A 22664-nucleotide genomic window follows, 5' to 3' on the forward strand; every position below is an offset into this window, starting at 1 on the left:
TATAATGTGACTTGGTAACTTCTCTCATAAAAGAGGGGGAAATCTATTTCTTTACCTCTTGAATACAGTCTGGCCTTGTGTCTTGCTTTGGCCAATAAAGAGTGGCAGAAGCAATGATATGAAAATCATAAATGTCTCAAGATGTTTTGCATGCTTCTGCTTTCACTGATTCATCATAAACCAGACAGTCCAAACCCAGCCATCAGCTGACGGCAGAAATGCATAAGTGAGTTCAGCCAATAACGGTCCAGCACCGCCCAGGCCAGAACAGCTGTCGAGATAAATCCAGGCGGAGTTACCATACTGCCAAATCATAAGATAAATAAATGGATGTTGATTTAAGCCATTAAGTTTTAGGGTGGTCTTTTACACAGAATTACTATCTGATATGACTTATCTCAATACACTATAAGCATCATGACCAAAGTTTTTAGTTCCATCTTAATTCTTAATGATATTGAAATAAATATAGTTATTCCAGGTGGTAGTATTTATACTTTTATAAACTGCTGTAGAAAATGCCATGCATTGGTTAAAAATATCACACACTTAGCCTTTCAGCTCTTAAACCATATTTTCAACTTCCTGAACATCAGCCAATGCTTGATTCTCTTCAGGAAACATAATATTTTTGCCCTCAAGAGACATTCTTTTATAGATTTACCCGCTGTGAAAGTTTTTGTACTTGGAAACTTTTTGTTACTTACTGAGCACATAACTGCATTTTATAGTGGTAGTATTTAATTTATGAACACTAAAAAGAGGTCCTCTTTAAAGTTCAGTTCTTTATTTTTTTAGTTCATTAAGTTCTTCAATGTGCATCTTTCTCTAGTCTGTCATAATTCTTGCTATAATTTGTTTTATAATGGTACCTTTATTTGCATTTAATAAAAAAAAGACACACTGGAAACTCCCTGGTGGTCTAGTGATTAGGATTCAACGCTTTCACTGCTGTGGCCCGGGTTCAATCCCTGGTCAGGGAACTGAGATCTCACAAACCTCGGGTAGTGGCCAAAAAGGAAAAAAGAAAAAAAAAAAAGACACATTTTATTTGCATATATATGTAGGAATACTTTTAACTTTTATAAAGAAATGATCTCTTCTTCTTGAAACCACAAGTTCTTCTTGAAACCACAAGTTCTTCTCATTCTGTCTTCTGTTTTCCTACTTTTGGTAGAGACATAGGTAAAAAAGTCACTCTTTTCTTAAATCTACTGTAAGTAAACAGTTGGACATTTGAGAGAATAAATGGAAACTGCCACTTGGCTTAGATTCAATGAAACAAAGGGAATAACAGATACTCTGGTCAATTGGAGAGCATGTGCTCCATTTGAAAGCAGAAGCTGATATTCAACTCTAGAATATTGTCACCAGATCTGAAAATCTGTTATCTGATTTTTCAAACTTCTTAAGAGAAGCTCCAAATACAGATTTTTGTGTGAAACCTCCTGAGTTCTAAATTACAACTGATTTAAACCGTAACTTTAAACACTGTGTGAGTCAAGGATGTGCACCAGATGAACATGAGCATGGTGGGATTTTTACATTTCTCCTCCCGGTCAATACATAGTATTAAGCAAAGTGGCCTAAACACAGATTAGATGAATGAATGTATAAATGAATGATAGGATAGTATAAAATAGGGGCACAAAATAGGGAAGGACAAAACCTTTTCAGGGTTTTGCTCCAGGATTTGGTAAAGTAATTCAGGGAGGAAAAAGAAAAGACAAAAGTAGCAGGAGGCCGACTGAGGAGGCATATTGAAGGAGGCTTGATCTCAAGAAAGAAGAAAAAAATCTCCCTCTCCCATAGCTTCCTCATGCTCTGCACGATAAAACACTCTACCTCTTTGACAGAGATGCTCTTCTTTAATGGGATCCTAAAGTCTGAACTCCTTTTGAAGCAAGCCCTCTTGCATCCTGTCCAGATTATGGAAAGGGTTATGGTTGGAAGAAAAAAAAAAAGATGGGATACCCAAAGAGATGAAGAACACTGAACCATCAATTTTCCAAGAAAGGGTTCTGCTTGGGGGAGTAGCACAGGATCCAAGGACCCTTTCTTCTCTCCCTTCTCCATTCATCCTGTTACTTCTGAATATAATGGTCTCTCAAGCCCAAGAAGACATTTCTTAGGTTCAGATAGTTGGAGGCTTTCCTAAGCTTATCTCCTGGTCCAGTTCTTGGCAACTGGGTGGAGTTCCTACCTTGAAGAACTCCAGAATTTAAAAAAAAAGAAAAAAAAAAATCTCAGCATATGTGTGGTTGCCAGAGCTGGATTGAGTTTATTGTTGGTTTGTGGGAGTTAATGGTGGTATAAATTGAGAGAAAAGCAAGAAGAAATTGATCCTTCTGTATCAGGGTAAGTCACAGCAGCAAGGTATTTTTATAAGGATCACAAAATACCTCTAATCACAAATCTTCCATTCCATAGTAGAAAGTAGAGTCAAGAAAACACTCTGATTAATCAAATAAATCTGTGATTGGAACATATAGAATCCAGAACTTCTGAGATGCAAGTTCTTTTAATGTCCTAGTTTTCCAGTCAGGAATGGAACTTGGTGAGTGTGGGTATGCGTGGCCGTAAGGGGTGAGGTGTGGGGTGCTAAAGCAGGCCATACACAAATAATTTTAGTTATCTGTGGAGCTGGGACCAGCAGAACTTGGCACTCTCATGAAGATGTCCAGGGGTAAATACTGGAATATAAATAGTACCACTGACTTGCAAACTCTCGATGCCCCAAAGCTGCTATGAGAGTTGTGGTTATTGAGGTTCTCATGAAGTTAGGATGAAAAATTTATAAGAAGTGGATGTTCAAAGAATCATATCCCCATGGATATTCTCTGCAATTTAAGGAGAAAAATAAGGGTATAGACCCAATTAGTCATATTCTAAGATGCCCAAGTTACTATATTTAGTAGACTCTTGTTATTTACTTATTTATTTGATCTCTTGAGTACAACACACACTTCTTACCATCACTTTGATTTCCTTTTAGGTGGACTAACCCAATGTATGGTCTTGGTGGGAAATAGGGCAGCCTCTCCTTTTAAAAGCCCAGTGAACAAGATTATTCCATCCCCTATTCCTGGGTTGTCAAGAGATGGATGTGTGACCTAGGCTCGGTCAGTCAGTCCTTTGCCCCGGGACTTTGCAGCTTGAGCTGGTGGCGTTAGGGTGCAGGGTTGCTGCGGTGGACAGGTCCGTGTGTGGATCACAACATTTCTGTAGCACGACATTTGCTGTGGTCCCTACTGCTTGGGCCTCCCACTCTCTCTTGTTCCTATTCATTTCCTAAGCCCAGTCCTCCCATTTTCTGAGTCTCTGACATACTTTCAGTAAAGTATCCCCTTTTTGAAAAGAGAGCCAGAATTGACTTCTGTTGCTAGAACCAAGAACCCTGACTAAAATATTACCTGAAGACTGGAGAAGAGACATGAGCTTTCTGCAAAGTCTACTCCATCGATTAGAATACATAAAGGTATGTAGAATGCATGTAGGGTTTTAGGTATGTGCCTATGTTTGAAAAAAGGGGGTAGTAGCAACATGGGTAAAATTCACTAGAAACCTCTTGATAAATTGTTTTTGGAATGTCTGTAAGAGACAATCTTTCCCATAATAATGATGATAACAATAATTCAAATATTAAAATTACCATTTATTACATGCCTTCTTTACAAAAGACATTTATTTCTTAGAAGGTCTCAATCTTTTAATAGCCCTATGAGATAAGAGCATTTACTCCCATTTTATAGGTAAGATAACCAAGGTTCAGAGAGGATAATAATTTCCCAAGGTCAGACAACTGGTAAAAAATCAGTCAACATTCCCCTCCAGTCCAAATCTTGTTCTCTTTTTGTTCTACAAGGTCATCTCTCTTCCAAAAACAGAGGGGGGAAGATTCTAGCCCAAAATATACCTTGTGAACCTCATATTGCTAAGTCTCTGCAGTTATCTTTTTTAACCACCGTGTCAACCAGACATTCTCAGACCCTCATTTTATTTTTAGATCTCACTGGTTTGTAACTTACTGGCGGTTGCATGACAGGTAGCTCCAGAGCACAGAGGCAAGTGCTGCTAGGTGGAGTATGCATGCTCTTATTCCAAACACACCATCCTCCTTTTTGTTGACCTAGATAGTCCTTTGTGCTTTGTATTTTTGTTAGGGTTCTCCAGAGAAACAGAACCAGTAGAATATATGTAGGTATATCAAAAGAGATTTATTATGAGGGATGGACTCACATGATTAAGAAAGCTAAGAAGTCTCATGATCTACTGTCTGCAAGCTGGGAGCCCAGGAAAGCCAGTGGTGTAGTTCCAGTCCAAACCTGAAGGCCTGAGAGCCACTGGAGCCAGTGGTGTAACCAATCTGAGTCTGAAGGTCCAAGAACCAGGAGTGCTGATGTCCGAAGGCAGGAGCAGATCAATGTCCCAACTCAAGCCCCTTCTCCACCTTCTTGTTCTAATCTGGCAGTCAACAGATTGCATGATGCTCACCTGCATTGATGAGGCTGGGTCTTTTATACTCAGTCTACTGATTCAAATGCTAACCTCTCCCAGAAACACCTTCACAGATACACCCACAATTAATATTCTACCAGTGATCTGGGCATCCCTGAGCCCAGTCCTGTCGACAAATAACATTAACCATTGCTTATCTCAACTTCACCGGAGGTAGTTGTCAGGTTTTCCTTTCTTCTTTTTTTTTTTTTTTCTCCTTCCCTTTGTCTGTGACCTTTTTATTATTTCTGCAGTGACCAGGGGCTGTTTGACTCATCATTTCTCCTTTTTAGAATTTATTTTCCTCCCTTTTGTTTCAGAAATATATGTCTTGTCTAATTTGCCGAAAGTTTCTGGAAACATTTCAAAGATTTAAATTTTTCATGCAATCCAGAGCAAAGAGACTGAAGGTAGTGTATGGTAGGAAGTAAAGGTGGGGATAAGGAAGATAGGAGAGACAGTCTGTGGTATTTGGGGGACCATGGGCTTTGAAAATTTTGGAATAAAAGGGACAGGTCTCTGCTTTCAGGGACAGTGCAGTAAACTTTCTGTAAAGGCAGATTTATATTGGTCTCAATTATTTTGTATTTCTTGGTTTGAAAGCCTTATTTCATAACTATTCGAAATCTCTAGCACTAGGGATTAAATGGATATGAAATTAAGGCTGATGGTATATAAAGAACGATTCTGGAAAGAATATTTACACTTAAATTGCCTAAGAAAGTCATTTCTTTTTCTTTTAAATTTATGTGAAGTTAAAAGTTAATCTAGAAGCAGTTTTAAGAATTAATTTGGGTTTTGGTGGGGGGGGGGATGGGAAGTAGAAGGTACAGAGTGAGGAAAGAAACCCTTTAGCTAGGAACTTAATGGCTTTAAGGTAGTTTTTCATATAATTAAGCTACATTAATGTAATATAATGTAGTCTGACTACATTACTGTAGTAGAAGCAGATGAATATAAAAATATATTACCATTGATACAGGAAGTCATTGCAAGAGTTTGTTTTTCACAACTAGTTTTTTTATTCCAGTTAGAATTACTTATGCTACATTATTATGTTTAATTTATTGATTTATTCTAGCCTCATGAAGCTAGAATATATATAAAAATATATATGACGATCAAGACTTAAATGGATGTCGAAAGATGAAAGGTGAAGAAATGGGGTAAACTAGTAAACCAAAGCCAGGAGTGGAATTAGAACATGACACACATACCGCAAGGTCTTGCCTGATGGTAAAAGTGCTTGAAAGTTCAGGTCTTGGTTTCTTGTGACCAAAGCAAAGAGGGCAAGATCATGAGTTGACGCTGTTCAGGAATGTTGTTAAGAGAAATCAGATCTTGCTCTGGCACGAGGATTCACTGGACAGCAGAATCACAGTTTCTGACAGGGACACCAATTTTGCAGTGTGAGTTGCTGAGTCTACATCTCCTCCCACTGCTTGCCAAGTTGAGAGCTCTCTCTCACAGTTAAACTCAAGGATTCTTCAAAGTCTCCCCCACGGGCCCTGCAACTTGCTAACGGAGGCCCAAGGCTTCTGCTCACTCTGTGCAGGTGCTGACTGCAAAGCTGGCCCTCAGGGGATTTGTGGGCAGCTCCTACTCACAAGGGTCCCCTTGCCTTTGTGTCCTGTCTGTGACCTGGGTCTCCTGGCTGAGGGCCCCTGGCCTGTTCTGGCTCCACCTCAGGTTGGGATAGGGATAGTCTGGATGAGGGCATGAAGAAAACTGGAAAGACGGCTCCAATAGCAACGCCTGGTCCCTGAAGGAAACGCAGGTTCTGGGTCACAAGCAGGTCATGGGGACTGGATATCCTCATAACCTTCTCTAGCATCCTCGTGGCGTACTTCTTAGCCCTGACTTTCCTTGCTCAGTCCCTGGCAAATAATCCTTTTCCTTGAAATAATGGCTGAGGAGTCCTGGGAGAGAAGTACACGGTTATCCTGGCGGGCACCTGAAGACCCCAGTGATCTGAGTCAAGGTCAAGACATGCCTGCAGGACCTGTTCTGACTCACTGCAGGTGCCTCTCAGGCTCCTTTCATGCTCAGCTGAGGCTTCTGGAGGCTGCCCTTTCCCCATCTTAGGACAGACAACGGAGGAATTCTGAGGGGAAAAAGCTCATGAGAGAAAGGAAGTTACTGTTTTTGTTGAGGGCCCACTGTGTCTAATGCATTGAACTACGTGCTTCATTAAGGGAGAATAAGTCCTGGGAAGAGACAAGCCAGAAACATGGACCCACTTGCCTTCCAGACTTGTTTCTAGGTGCTCTGCTGGGGAGGAAATTAGAAAGTCATGAGCGGTGAAAAACAGCAAGCCTCTTACAGCCCAGTCCTTAAACCGTCCCCCAGTGTTTCAGCCTCTCTCCCAAGACAGGAAAGAGATACAATAGCAGCAGGCTCTGAAAGATTCAGCCATCAGGAGAGACCCACGTTGTCTTCTCATGTGCAGGGCGATGACTGCTATCAGTGCCAAGGGACAGACATTGCTGCTCTGGAAAGCTCTGCTGTGCCTAACAGCCCACTTACCCCCTCAGCTCCAGTGAAGACAACAGCATTGCCCCAAAGCTCACCTGCACCCTTCTGTCCCTGCTGGGTGCTCCAGACCTGGGAATAAACCATGCACGGACACACTGGATTCACTGAAAGAGGGGACAAGATTAGACAGGTGGTGGTGGTCAAGGACTCACACAGACGCTTTTCCCGACCACATGCTTCATACTTACCTTGACAACCCCAAATGAGTCTCCGCAGGACCTGGGATGTCAAGGACATCCCTACAAGCCTCACCTCATTGGCCCTTTCCCTACACCTTTCCTCACCTGGAGCCCTGACCTAACAGCAGTGTTCACCATTGCTATACACGGGCTCCTGGTCCCTGGCTGGGGCAGGTGAGCTAGAGTAGAGGCATCCCAGGAGACCTGGGCTGAAAGTTTCTGAAAGCACAGAAATATGTGTCGGTCCTTGGGACAGTGAATTAGGAGGAGAAGAAAGGCTGGCCAGGGGGCTAAAGTGTAGACAGAGTTTCAGAGGATTCAGTACCCAGAAAGGCATAGAGTGTTGCAAGGTAGGGTTAGAAAGGGGGAGGGATGCGGAACATGGCACGTTCAAATTTCTATTTTTGAGCCATTTTCCAAGTTCTCCATTTTGAGTGTTAAATAAGTCAGAAGGAGAGTTCCAGCATCCTTTGCACACTAGATGTTGAATAAATGAACCAACACATAAATATGGACTAGACACAGAGACCTCACCTGTGGGGGTCGGCACCAGAACCTGCTCCTGTGAGGCGGGGAAGAACTAGTGATTGCCAAGGGGAAGGTCTCTCTAGGATGGATTTGGCATAAAAGGCGTCCACTCATTTCACGTATCAGTAGATGATGGTCTGGAATTCCCCTTGCTGGGAAGTTTGCAGTCAGAATAAGCATCCCACATTCTACGTGACCCCCTGCTCCTGGCACAGTGCCTGGCATTGCATTAGTGCTTAATATATGTTAGTGGAATGAATGAAAAATGTGAAATGCCTGTCTTCCCAGGGGCAGACAGCAGGTGCTTTACACCTGGAAAATTTAGCGATTTGGCTACTGGCTGTGTAACCTAAACGAATCACTTAGCTTCTGTAGACCTTGGTGTGCTCTTTATGAGTATAGTGTAGTGCATTAAACATGAGCTCTGGGGCCACACTTCTTCAGCCAGCCTGTAGTTGGGTCACTTTAAGGTCACTCATCATTCCTGTACCTCTTGTTTCTGTATTTGTGAAATGGGGAAAACAGTAATAATAATAATACCTCTCAAATGAAGATTAAATTAGTCAATGCATGCTAAAGTGACGGTAACAGCATTTGACACACGGTGAAGATATTGCTACTATTTTTTTTATTATTATTATTTTGTTAGTTTTACGAATTAGCCCAAACCTGGCTGTGCTTTTGAGTTACTCAGGGAATTAAATAAATACCATTTCTTGATCCTCATTGCCAAAAATTCAGGTTCAGTAAGTCTGGGCTGGGATCAGATATTTGTTTATTCTATGGCTGATTCTGTTGTGCAGCCAGATTTATTGACTCCAGGGCTATGCTGCTTAACCCTATGGGATGCTGTCTCTGTAGACTACCATGTGAATGGCATCCCCTGGAGTTGTACTGTGTGGTGACTCTGACCTGGTTTCTTCCAGTCTTAAGAGGCTGTGATTCTGTTCTGTGTCCCAGATAGGCACAGTTCAGGGTAATCCTATAGCATATATTCAGGACATACTTGATTTTGAAATTAAAGGACCCACAGTTTTGAATTCTTGAGGGTTTTTTTTTTTTTTTAATTAATTTATTGGCTGCATTGGATCTTCATTGCTGCGCAGGGGCCCTCTCTAGCTGCGGCGAGAGGGGGCCACTCCCTGTCGCGGTTGCGGGCTTCTCATTGCGGTGGCCTCTCCTTGTTGTGGAGCACAAGCTCCAGGCACGCGGGCTCAACAGTTGTGGCTCACGGGCTCTAGAGCGCAGGCTCAGTAATTGTGGCCCACGGGCCCAGTTGCTCCGCGGCATGCGGGATCCTCCCAGACCAGGGCTTGAACCCGCGTCCGCTGCATTGGCAGGCGGACTCCCAACCACTGCACCACCAGGGAAGTCCCTTGAGGGTTTTAATTATTTGGCCATCACTGATTCGCTTTGCACAAGTAATATACAGTCTTGCCTGGAAGGTTTAAAAAGTGAATATTTAAATGAAATAAACATGAACTTTAACAGGTACCCTTAGCAGGCAGGGTAGTTTTCATCCTGCTGGAGTCTATATTCTTCCTTCCTCTGTCCTGAAAATAAGGCGCTTTAAAACACTCTAAATACCCTTCAAGGCCATGGAGATCTGCAACCACTTGTTTGGTGTGTGCCAGGCTCCCTTCTGTCCCTCTGGTTAGTATCTTCATGGGGACATTTCGCTCTGAAGGTCTTCTGCAGTCTCTTGGCACAGGGCATTTTAATAGGCTCCTTTTGTGACTGGGGATATTAAGTGAGGGCCGGGGTCCTTTTCCTTCCCTGTGTTAGGATTTTCTCTAATTTTGACATTGTCTTTATGTGAGCTTGCTGGATATCTGGAGGGCTCCTAAGGATGGAAGTGCTGTCCTTGGCACCAATATGCTGGGCGTCCCTAATCCATCTAGTAAGTGCATTATGGCATAATATTACAAGAGCCTTTTTTTAAAAAGGTAAAAGTAGTGGAAAGACTCCCCAGAGAGAAACATCAAAAGCCTCTCTTGAGATTAACAGCTCTTCTTAGGGCATAAGAATTGAAAAAAGGTGATGGAAGCAGGCTGAATTGGGAGAGGAAATGTGATTATTCCATTGTGGGTAAAGGACCTAGCCTATATTAATTTTGGAACAAGTGACTTCTTGGAGTCAAGGTAGTGATATCGGATAGTCTATTGTCAAGATTTTAGCTGGCTTTGTGTGTCCAATAAAGTCTTCTTCTGGGGGGAGGCACCCCTCACCTATTAGATGACAATTGTGCTTGGTTCATGAGGTTTGGGTGAGGTTGCCTCCTCCTTCCTTACTCCTGTGAAGGGTGGGACATGTGCCATTCATGCTCCAGGCTGGCTCGTCCCAAGTTCTCCTTGAGACTTCTGCAGGAGCCATCTGGATCCTGAGCGTTAAACAAGAGGCAGGCTTGGAGTAGCCAAGCACCCTCCTGCTACCAAGAGGGCAGCCTAGGACCTGTCTCTGTGTGAGTACAAGCTGAGGTAAGCAAGCTGTGGCTGACTTCCATCTATTTATGTTTTCCACGGGCTTGATTCTCTACTTGCACTTCATTCTTCTCTAATTGTCAATGTTTTTGTCACAAGCTTTCTCAAGTCCTTCATGCAATGAATTAGAGGTATAACTAAATGAGTAAATGAAGTAAAAGACATTTTATATAAAATGATTGTGTACTTCATGTTATCCTCAGAATGCCTCTATGTGAGGGCAAGGAGAGGATGCATTAATATCCCCATTTTCAGAGAAAGAAAATGAAGGTCCGAGAGATAAAATCATTGTCTTGGTAGGTTTTTAATATATCCCACCCAGCAAGTGGCAGAACTGTGGCTAGAACTCATCTCTTTACTTCCAATCCAAGGCTCTTTCTATTATATTATACATTATCATATATAATTGTGCATAATATAGTATATTATAATATATTATAATTAATATGCCAGTTATACTGTACTTAATATACCCATTGTATTATATTCTATAGTACTTAGAATACTCAGATTATTTCTTTTCAAATCTAGTTCCCTGTTGTATTTCTCTTGTCTATGCATCTTCATGGAGATTGTTTCTAACGCATAGCTACTTTGTCAGAGTTCTATTGAATAAACAAATGTAAATGGGCAATCAGTCTCACTTGAACTCACATATGTAAAGCACTTTCTTGGAGGGTTGAATTACTTTAACTGACAGCTTCACCCACTGGGTGGTAGCTTCCAGACTACGTGTATGTCACCTGCTGCACCCAAGGAGCATTTTGGGTGATAATCAATGATAAAGCAACAAAGAGTAAAAGCAGAAGTTACAAACCTGACTTCCTCTGGAACCTTAAGTAAAAAACAGAGCAGCAGTTGCCAGGAAACCAAGCAGTGACTCCCCCCACCTCCCCGCCATCACTGCCTCCGGAAGGTGGCTCTTGTCCTCTGCAGGTTCTGAAGAGAGAGGCCTGGGACTCAGGCTGGAAATCTGTGGATACTGCGGGGGAGGGGGTGTGAGGTCGGGGATGGGGCAGGGGTCCCAGTGAGTTTTGCCTTAGTTTGAAATGGTTAAGTGGATGTTCAGGTATTTGTCCAATGACCTGGAGTGTAGTCCACTCCTCTCAGGCTAGTGTGAGGCTGGCTACTAACTTTCACAATTTCTAGTAGTCTCTGTTTCCAGTATGAGTCACTGAGGAACCCCAATTATTTATTTATTTATTTTTTTGGCTGTGGCACATGGCTTGTGGGATCTCAGTTGCCTGACCGGGGACTGAACCTGGGCCATGGCAGTGAAAGTGCGGAGGCCTAACCACTGGACCACCAGGGAATTCCCGAGGAGCCCCAATCTTAACCAAATGCCCTTTCTCATTGACCGGCATGCTTAGAGTCTTTCCTCTGGAAGGGAAGCGTGTGACCCAGGCTCAAGCAACACACAAATGACATTGAATAGCAGTGCCTCATTGCGCTGGGCCCCCAGGCCATTGTCAGCCTCACGGAGTAGTTTCCAGCATGTTCTGTGGTCAGAGAGAGAATGAAGGATGCTCCTCCTCCAAATGGGGCCGAGCTGGTCCCCAGGCTGACATCCGCATGACAAAACCAGTACAGGATGGGGGAGAGCCTCTCCGGGCCTCACGGGGAAGCTCCATCGCGTTCCCCACCACAGCCTGGGCTCCGGGAGCCCTGAGGGTGAGGACAGGGCGACACGCAGGACCTGAGGGGGACCGCGGGCTGTCAGAGAGGGTCTCTTCCTCTTGACAGTTCACCACCTACCCCTGCCTCTGTTCCCACATTCCAGATTTAGTCCTTAGATCAGGGCTGTCCAACAGAACTTCCTGCAATGGTGGAAATGCTCTATTTCCGTGCTGCTCAGTATGGCAGCCACTACCCCGTATGGCTGTTGTGCACTTGAAATGTGACTAGTGTGAATAAAAGAGAAAATTTCTTATTTTAATTAATTTAAATGTAAACAGCCAAATGTGATGAGCGGCCACTGTATTGAACAGCACAGCTGTAGAGGCATTTACCCCAGAGCTGTGAGGATGAAGTCCAGGAAGCCTTTCTCCAGCTGGCTGACAGCATCAGTGTTCTTTCCTCTCTTTCATCTTACTATCTTATTTTTTTTCTACCGAATGTGTAGTTCCCCTAAAGCAGCTATTCATTTTGGAAGGTCTGCCTTTGTCAGAAAAGAATTATCTCTTCATAGCTCTGGTCTCTATGATCACCTTAAAGTGTTCTCATGACCCAAAGGATCCCTGAGCCCAGTTTGAGTACCTCTGACTGAACTGTGGGCGGGTGAAACTCACTTCTCACAGTGATATTTACTGCCTCACTCTGGATGAGGCCATAGCTGTTGTCAGCTGTAGAGTAGTATCCCCCAGCCTGGCCCTCCGTGATAACAAGGATTTACAGCTCTGCTCCCTGGAAATGCCAAGTTTTTGTCCCCAAACTCTCCTTCACGTCCCCTCTGTGTCAGGAAAAGGCGATGTCCCCTGCGCCTTCAGACACAGAGCAGACAAGGGCCAGTGTCTTCCTTTCAATCACCTGCCCTTTGGGGGCAGAGTTTCCATGGAGACACAAGACACAGGGATCCCTGTGTGAATAGGAGACAGCAGGTGAGGCTTGACTCTTGGGAACATCAAGGCTGAAGTGGTTGGTATCACCCTAAAAGTGACAGCAGATGGAGTTGGAAATTTTGAGCAAGATCAGAAAAGACAGATCTTTGTAGAGTACGAATTGAGAATGCTGGGTGTCAATCCTGAGTATATTTCTGTGGGAGGCAAGATTCTCACTTCTCAGCCTTCAGTCACATGAGGTTCCTCATCTCATAATGTACTCATTTCAGGAGCTTATTTCCCCTAGGGGGCCAGGGTGGGCAACACCAGGAAGAAAATCCTTGGGCTTGTGCTTGGTGACAATGGGTAGCAGTCTTGTGCTGAGAACTAGGAAGAATAATGGAAAATATTAGCCCTCCTTTAAAGGGACATCACGCAAGGTGATAAACTGCTTCTCTCCCTTCTTTTCAGACCTACCTGAAGACCCTCTGCTTCAATACTCTCTTCTCTAATTGCTCCGATATAAAATGGGTCTCTCTGTTCTCTCAAATCCTATTGTGTTGGATTTGGTACTAGGCTACTCTCTAGCTGACTGTCAGCTCCCTGCAAAGCCTCTATAGCATAATAATAGGCACCCAGTATATATCTGATTATATTACAATAGGAAAGGTAAAGTTAAGAGGAATGTGGTGGACATTCTGAAGTTTTATGATTCTTGAAGCCTCTCGGTAACCATTCCAGTCCTAAAGCACTATTAGAAATGAGAGGAGCTCAGGATAGCCTCAGGATCTCTCTGGAGCAGACCCCCATCCCCATCTTATGGGAAAAGAAGGAACTAAGGTCTGAATAATGCCCTGCCCTACCTCCCCTTTTCCAGCCCCAGTGTCCCTTTTCACCAAAACTCACTCTGCACATAAATTTGGAATCTCTGGCTCTGTTTCCAGACACAGGAAGTCACTTCTGTACCTTGTACCAGGAAGACCCTGAGTCTTCTTTCCACCTGGCAGTGATCTGGAGCTTTGGGGAGCTGCTCCAGCATGACCCTAGGTCCTAGACATCTCTGAAGAGGTGAAATTGAAGTTGGGCATCTGACTCTGTGGGGAGAGCGGAGTCTCACAGGTTAGGGTTACTAGACTCTCCTTGGTGGGCCAGACGGTGTTAGCTGTCAGCACAGGAGGTGGAAACAGCTCTAAAGAGAAGAACAGATATAATCCCAGGGCAGCGAGGCTCAGAGCACCTGGAGAGACTCATCTATGTTCTCAGCACTATCAAATAAGTCTTACAAAACCAAGTCAATAGAATCACCACCCAACTCCCTGGCACAACTGAAGTATCATAATTTCTACCCATGGCTTTCTAGGGAAGCTTGATGAGCACACCCTCTGCCTCCCCGCTCCTTGACGAGCCTTGTTTGCATCCAACCCTGCTATACCTAGAGTGTAGTTATTACCTTGAATTTTGACCCTTACAAGGTTTGAAGTTCTTTGCCACAGAGATACATAACCTTTCTCAGAAAGCAGCGCGTTATATAAGCCATTGTATCTGGAGACCGCTTTTGGTATGCTGAAGCTTGAGTTCCTTGTAAAAGCAGCAAGTTTTTTTCTTTTTTTTTTTTAAACATCTTTATTGGAGTATAATTGCTTTACAATGGTGTGTTAGTTTCTGCTTTATAACAAAGTGAATCAGCTATACATATACGTATAACCCCATATCTCCTCCCTCTTGCGTCTCCCTCCCACCCTCCCTATCCCACCCCTCTAGGTGGTCACAGAGCACCGCGCTGATCTCCCTGTGCTATGCGGCTGTTTCCCACTAGCTATCTATTTTACATTTGGTAGTGTATATATGTCCATGCCACTCTCTCACTTCATCCCAGCTTACCCTTCCTCCTCCCCGTGTCCTCAAGTCCATTCTCTATGTCAAGCAGCAAGTTTTTTCCCATCCTTGTAGTAAATCATTTCATTCAATTCCCCTCCCTCCCTTCCCCAGCAACTCAGAATCACTCTATCCCCTTCAAAGACAGAGTGTGGGACCTGGAGAATCAGCCAGTCTGCAACAGACAGTAGACACTCAATTCACTCCTTGGTTTTCCATCCTCTGGGTGCCTGTTGATATCTTGCACTCACTTTCCCCACAAAACCTATCCATTCATAGTTTCTTCAATGACAGTTTTGCTTTTTCCTCATGAATTTTACCCTTCACTCAGGAGCAGATGATTTCTGAAGACTGACCCTCCTCTCCCTCACCTGAAGAGACTACCAGGTACACAGGGTCACTGGGACTCAAGTTCAGGGTACAACACTGGTGCTTTCCAGCACGTGTCTCTTAAATAGCATTTGAAATGAAATTTTTAGTCCATATTCTTTCATAGGCTCATCATGCTCTCTCTGTTCCTGGGTAGAGGGATGCTTTGCATGTCATTGTTACCACTGTGCCTTGGAAGATGGTGGTCCATGGAGGATGGAAGAGAGCACAGCTTTTGGTTGGGCAGCAGATGGAAGGAACCTGTCATGAATCAAGTTTCCATTGGGCGCCAGTCACCTAGTTATACTCTTTACATGAGGTCACTGAATCCTCACGCATACCCATGGGGTCATTATCATCATGTCTTATTTGTAAACATGTAAGTCAGTGGGGGATCAGGCCACTTTGCCCATGGTCACAGAGCTAGAGTGTAGCAAAGATAGGATTTGAACCTCATTCGCTGAATTTTAAGGCCATAGTCTTTCTACTAAACCATGCTGTCTGCTTGAGAAAGAAAGAGACAGAGAAAGAAAGAGAAAGAGACCCTAAGTTTGGATTGGCTGCCAAAACCCTCATCCCTTGCTTGGCTGGTGCCAAAGAAGTGAGGAGCCCACATTGCTCTGGGGTAGTTATGGGACTTTCTCGTATGATTCTTTATGAGTATCAGGGCCTGAAATGAATCAGACAAATGAGTAAACAGTTCCTCCTCCCACACCCCAAAACAGCTCTGACTCTTGCTCAGACCAGGAAATAACAAGTTGAGACAGGGTCAATATGAAATATTGAGTTTGTAGGTAAAAAGGATGGAAATGACAGGACTTTGTTCTGAGCCTGGATCAAAGATTTGGGTGAGACATTTCCTGTGAATATTTCTGTCCGAGCTGCCTCCCTGTTCCTAAAATGGACTTCCAGCTGGGGTGCTCCCAGGAGACTTCGTGCACCTGCAGCCAGGGGAAAACACTGTCTCCTTACCTGCCTTTCCTTTGTCAGGTGCGTCCTCCTCCTTTTGCAGAAGAGGTCAGAAAGTAAACTCTCGAGCAGAGCAGAGCAGGAAGGTGCCAGGAACAGAGAGGTAGATAGGACTAGAATGATGGCCTAGAGGAAAGGGGGACACTTCCCTGCAGCTGTGGGGAGAAGGATTGGTACAAGCTTCCGCAGGCTCCTGTGCCAGGCACTATAACTCCAAGGCCATGAAGAAGAAACAAAGAGGAACTTGCAGGACTCTCCTCAGCCAGGAACTGCAAGAGAGAGAGACATGAGAAATTAGCACAGTACCGGGATCCCGTTCTCAGCTGCACACTCACACTTTATCTGCCTTTCTTTGCCTTCTCTATGTTGCCCTGTCCCTACCCAAACAGCCGATGGACACTTCTGCAGTTCATCATCAGGACCTATTGGCTACTCAGCAGTTCTCTTTTTTGGTCCCAGACGCTAGTGTGGAACAGCCCAGAGGCAAGAAGGACAGTGGAGAAAGACGTCTAGCCCTTCCCTTTCCTCGGCACTGGTCTCCCTTACCTGCTCTCTGGTTTGACTTTGTTGCCCAGAGAAGGGTTTAGCGGAAGTCTGATCTCACCAAGTTCTCATCTGGGGGATTGTCCCTTTATAAGGGCACTCAGTGGAAGCAACTTCCTTGTTCACGCATTCATTTATTCAACAAGTGTTTGGTAAATACTTACTGTGCCAGGAGTGGGTCTAAATATTAGAGTTACCAAGAATAAGACACTGCCCCTACCCTCAAGAAAATTACAGTCTAATGGAGGAGATGTTAAGTTGATAAGAAATTACAATACAGTGTGATAGGGCTATGACAGTGGGAAGAGAGAGAATTGTTAAGAACACAGAAGTGGGTATCAAACTTCTCCTTTTTAAATAAAAAAAGACCATTTATGTAGTTTTGCAATGTAACAGGGATATATCAGAGTAAAAATGCTAAGCCTACTATCAGAATTGAAGTTTGAAACTCTTATTTTTCAAATATTTTAAATATTATTTATATTTAAAAAAATATAACTGCCCATATATATTTTCAATTCCACTGCTCATCAGATTTCACTATTTCCTTCCAAACATTTTTCTTGTATGTGTATTATCTTAACCTAATTTTAGTGCTTGTTAAGATACAGTTTAGAATTCTGCTTTCATTTCTTTGATATTATCATATTATAATAAATACAGTGAACATCATAGTGCATATTTTCTTCTCCATGCTCACCCCTTTATTTTAGATTCCCAGAACTGGGATTCCTAGGTCAACATACATGCCATTTTTTAACTGGCTTTCCAGATATGCCTTACCACTTCCGCTGTCAGGAGCAATGTGACTGCATCTGCTTCACTCAATCTTCCCGCACTGGGAAACTAGCATGTAGTCTTCTGGGATTATTGTTGCTGTTGCAAATTTATTGACTGTAAACTGTTCCGCCATGTTTTAATCTGTGTTTCTTGAATGGATTTACTCATTCATACAAGAAATATTAATTGAGTGCAGCTATGTGCCAGGCACTCTGCTAGGTTTTAGGGATCAGCAATGGTTTTTGTGAAGCGGATGATCAAGTAAGCAGCTGCTGCAGGAAGTGTCTTTTAGTAGATCATCATGATCTTTATCCATTTACCCAAAACATTTTCAAGTTTTTTTGCCAATTTATATGAATTCTTTACATCATATCTCAGCTCTTTGCCTTATTAGCTGTAAATATTTTCCAAAGGTAATACTCATTTTTATTATAGTTGTATTAGTATCATAAAACAGAAATATCAAATGTTTATTTTAGAAAATCTTCTCTGAATTTTCTACTACTTCAATATTTAGGAAGACATAATCTGTATAAAAATCCAATACAGTTTTAATTCATTTTCCATGTTTCTGAGAATTAAAAAAATACACTTATTTCTTAATTATCTGGTTTACTTTAAAATTTACAGTGGAATCTGTAAATATCTATTGTGTGATGATGTCTACTTACCATAAATTAAGCTAATATGTAATTGAACGTATTTCTAGATTTCTATTATTTTCCATTGATCTATATTTATATCTTGTACCCATAACATCATCTTTTTATATTGTTCTAGAATCTATTTTTGAAATATATGAATTAGATTTCCAATGTTACTCTTTTAAAAAAAAATCTATTCTTTGATACTCTCACCAATAGATTTTTCCAGATAAGTTTTTGAACATTTTATTGAATTCCCAGGAAAATTCTGCAGGTAGTTTGATTGAAATTATATGGAATCTATAAATCAACTTGGGGAGAACTGACATCTTTATAACACTTCTACCTTAGTGTTCCTATCCAGACTAATGACATGTCTTCATTCATTGAAGTTTTCTTTGTACAGTTTTATAGATTTCCTTTTATAAGTCAAAAAACATTTTTAGCACTCCTATTTTTTCACTTTTATGGCTATTTTAGATGACATTTCTTTGCTATAATCTCAAACTAATATTTGATAACATTCAAGGATGTCACTGTTTTGGTTGTTTATCTTGAATCTTCCTAATTAATTCATATTCATGTACTTCAAACTATACCACATGAATGATATAATCAAGAATAGAGGCTGCATAGTTCATAACACAATAGCAAACAAGCAAGTGCCAAATAAGTGTGGTGGGAATGAATAAAGAATGAATAATATATTTTAAATCTTGCCTTCCAATGTGTATGCCTCTTACTTTTGCTACTAATGTTAGTGTATTGGCAAAATTTAAAAACTATTACAAATAATAATGATAGCAAGCATCTTGGTTCTAGCTCCAATTTGAATGGCAATTTTAGTGTTGTTCTGTTATGTATAATATTGGCTGTCAATCTAGAACAGGTATTCTTTGTTATGTTAAGTAGGCAGTCTTCTGTTCTGTGATACTTATTTTAGGAATAGATATTGATTTTTTATACCTATTCTAATAATATTGGCACCTGTTGTCACCATAATTTTTCTCCTATTTAGCATTTTGATGTGGTTAATTATATAATAACCATCGATTTATCTATTCTTCAATTCTGACACAAATTCTACTCGGTAGTATTTAGTGTAAGATGAAAATACTAGCAAATTGCTAGTGAGCACTCAAAAAATATTAACATTTCTATTCTCATAATTCTTATTTTGACACGCTGCTAAATTCTTATTTAGGAAGATAGGGGCCCACATTCCAAGGAAAGCTTTCCCAGTCCATTTTACCCCTAGAGAATGCCTGAGGGCAGAGCCCAAGGGAATTTTTATGGGCATCTGAGACTAGTGCTCTGGGGACGCTGAACAATCCATCCCATCCAGGTCTTGCTCTGTGGTGCCCAGTCACCTAGAACCAGCAACAAATCCACAGCAGCATGGAGTCTTGTTCCAGGAGACTCAGATGCAGTTCCTCTTGGAAATTGACAGTTGTACTTGGATCTGACGACAGAGGCTGTCCACAGTGGCACCAATAAGCATGGTCCAGAAGATTCTGAAAAGGGGAAGCCGAGGACACTGCTATTTGCTAATTGCCATTTCCTCTGCTGTGGGTCCTAAGGAAGTGAAATTGTTCTCTTGTTTATATATCTGCTTAAATATAGGTCAACAATGTAGCTAGAATAGTCAAGAAGTCATCCAGGAACTGTAAGACTTGGTATCCCATTATAACAGTTCAAGTCTCCCTAGTTTCTGTGTCTGGGGGATTTCATTCATTCCTTTAACAATTATCTATTGCTTATTTACTGTGTCTCATGGGCTGAGTTATATAGGTGACCTATACCTCCCTGGCCATGTTGTGTTGAACGAAGCTAACGATCCCTGCCCTCATATAGTTTCTAGTCTAATGAGGGGAGAAAGCCTTGATAGGGAATGACATATCTATTTTCCTGTTAGGATCAAAAAACTTACTTGAACCTAAATGTAAGGCCAGACACTATCAAACTCTTAGAGGAAAACATAGGCAGAACACTCTATGACATAAATCACAGCAAGATCCTTTTGACCCATCTCCTAGAGAAATGGAAATAAAAACAAAAATAAACAAATGGGACCTAATGAAACTTCAAAGCTTTTGCACAGCAAAGGAAACCATAAACAAGACCAAAAGACAACCCTCAGAATGGGAGAAAATATTTGCAAATGAAGCAACTGACAAAGGATTAGTCTCCAAAATTTACAAGCAGCTCATGCAGCTCAATAACAAAAAAACAAACAACCCAATCCAAAAATGGGCAGAAGACCTAAACAGACATTTCTCCAAAGAAGATATACAGATTGCCAACAAACACATGAAAGAATGCTCAACATCATTAATCATTAGAGAAATGCAAATCAAAACTACAATGAGATATCACCTCACACCAGTCAGAATGGCCATCATCAAAAAATCTAGAAACAATAAATGCTGGAAAGGGTGTGGAGAAAAGGAAACACTCTTGCACTGTTGGTGGGAATGTAAATTGATACAGCCACTATGGAGAACAGTATGGAGGTTCCTTAAAAAACTACAAATAGAACTACCATACGACCCAGCAATCCCACTACTGGGCATATACCCTGAGAAAACCATAATTCAAAAAGAGTCATGTACCAAAATGTTCATTGCAGCTCTATTTACAATAGCCAGGACATGGAAGCAACCTAAGTGTCCATCAACAGATGAATGGATAAAGAAGATGTGGCACATATATACAATGGAATATTACTCAGCCATAAAAAGACATGAAATTGAGTTATTTGTAGTGAGGTGGATGGAGTTAGAGTCTGTCATACAGAATGAAGTAAGTCAGAAAGAGAAAAAGAAATACCGTATGCTAACACGTATATATGGAATCGAAGAAAAAAAAAAAAAAGGTCATGAAGAACCTAGTGGCAAGACGGGAATAAAGACACAGACCTTCTAGAGAATGGACTTGAGGATATGGGGAGGGGGAAGGGTAAGCTGTGACAAAGTGAGAGAGTGGCATAGACATATATACACTACCAAACGTAAAATAGATAGCTAGTGGGAAGCAGCCGCATAGCACAGGGAGATCAGCTTGGTGCTTTGTGACCACCTAGAGGGGTGGTCCAGAAAGGGTGAGAGGGAGGGAGACGCAAGAGGGAAGAGATATGGGAACATATGTATATGTATAACTGACTCACTTTGTTATAAAGCAGAAACTAACATACCATTGTAAAGCAATTATACTCCAATAAAGATGTTAAAAGAAAAAAAAAAACTTACTTGATGTCTTTCAACAGAATGCTTCTTATCTATCACTTGTTTATACTCCATGTGGTTCCTTATACGTAGTTTCTACTCTGCTCACACCCTGCAAACACACTCATGTGTTCTAAGGCCTATTGGCTCTCACTTTGAGCAGAAATCTCAACTTCTCCATTAAATGTTACTATGTGAAAACACTTAAACTAGCACCTGACACATATAAGAAATAAATGAATGAAAAGGGAATATCTGTCTGTCCCATACTCGGCATGCACCAAATTGTTTCAGTTCACCTCCAGAGCATATGTGTTACCGAATTAGGTCCGGCTGCTCGCCGCTCAAAAATCAAACTCAAGAAAGACAAATGTTGGTAAAAAGGAAAGTTGCTTTTAATCAGAATGCCGGCAATCTGGGGAGATGGTAGACTCAGCTTCCCCAAAAAATCACCTCCAAAGACTCTGCTCGACCATGAAAGTTTTAAAGGAAAAAAAGGAAATAATCTCAGTTAATCTTTGAGATAGGGGATCAGAGTCATCGCTATCCCCCATGGCATGCAGGCCCGTTTACTTCTTGTGATCGTCCTCTAGATGTTATCTTGTTTACACAGTTTGGTCGTAAAGTTTGTTCACGATATTACTGAAGACAAGCTAGGGAAGAGATATGGTCATCTGTTAATTACTTATTCTTCATTTCTATTTCTTTGATCTAGGAAAGAACCAACGAAGTATTGTGCGATCAAAAGATTTGAAAGGTCTGCTAGAGCCAGAGATGCGTAGAGCAAGGGGGTGCTTGGTTTAAAAGTTAGTAACAATATAGCTTTGCTAAAGTGACAAGAAAAGGGGTTTCCTGCTGAGGGCAGTTTCCTGCAGAGAGCTGCTTACATATGCACTCCAACTCCTTCTCCACCCAGTGGGTCTTAGTGATCACATAGATCTTACAAGTCCTGGGATGTGTCCTATTGCAGTTCCACAGTAAGTGGTGCTCAGTACGCTGAAGCCCGTGGGTGACCATGTTATCACTCATGTGGTAGGAGCGCTTCCTTGGAAAGAGTACCTCTGGGATGGGTCCTCTGTTTTAGCCACCACTGCTGGACACTTTCAAGATATCCCTCCCAGTAGTAGAGCCTATGGTTGATTGACCCTGGGACATCCTGGGACACAGACAGATCCTGAAAACAGTGTGAGGGAGACGTTCAGGAGCTCCATCTGTTCAGGAGCAGATAACTACCTCTTTCCTTGACGCAAAGCCTCTGTTTCTTTTCCTTCCCCTTATTCTCACACCAGCTCTACCACTGCCTTTGCCTTTTGAACTCAAAGTATTCATTTCCTTCTTGAAAGTAAAAATTAAATTGTCTGTTAGGAAGGTTTTAGCCCACAGGAACCCGGAAAGACCTGTTTATTCTTTCTAGGATTATGGAGGGTTTGGTACTTAGGAACCCAAAGGCCTGTTATCCTCCTGGGGATGGAGGTCACTGTACCCGCCCCCTGTCCTTCCCCAC

At 42.1% G+C, this 22664-nt stretch overlaps 1 pseudogene; it reads right to left on the reverse strand.

The window, feature by feature from the left end:
• Nucleotides 1–12607: 12607 nt before the first annotated feature.
• On the reverse strand, nucleotides 12608–15345 carry LOC118903291 (annotated as a pseudogene).
• Between the last annotated feature and the right edge of the window lie 7319 nt (nucleotides 15346–22664).

The sequence above is a fragment of the Balaenoptera musculus genome, chromosome 1, assembly GCF_009873245.2.
Source record: "Balaenoptera musculus isolate JJ_BM4_2016_0621 chromosome 1, mBalMus1.pri.v3, whole genome shotgun sequence".
Taxonomy (NCBI): Eukaryota; Metazoa; Chordata; class Mammalia; order Artiodactyla; family Balaenopteridae; genus Balaenoptera; species Balaenoptera musculus.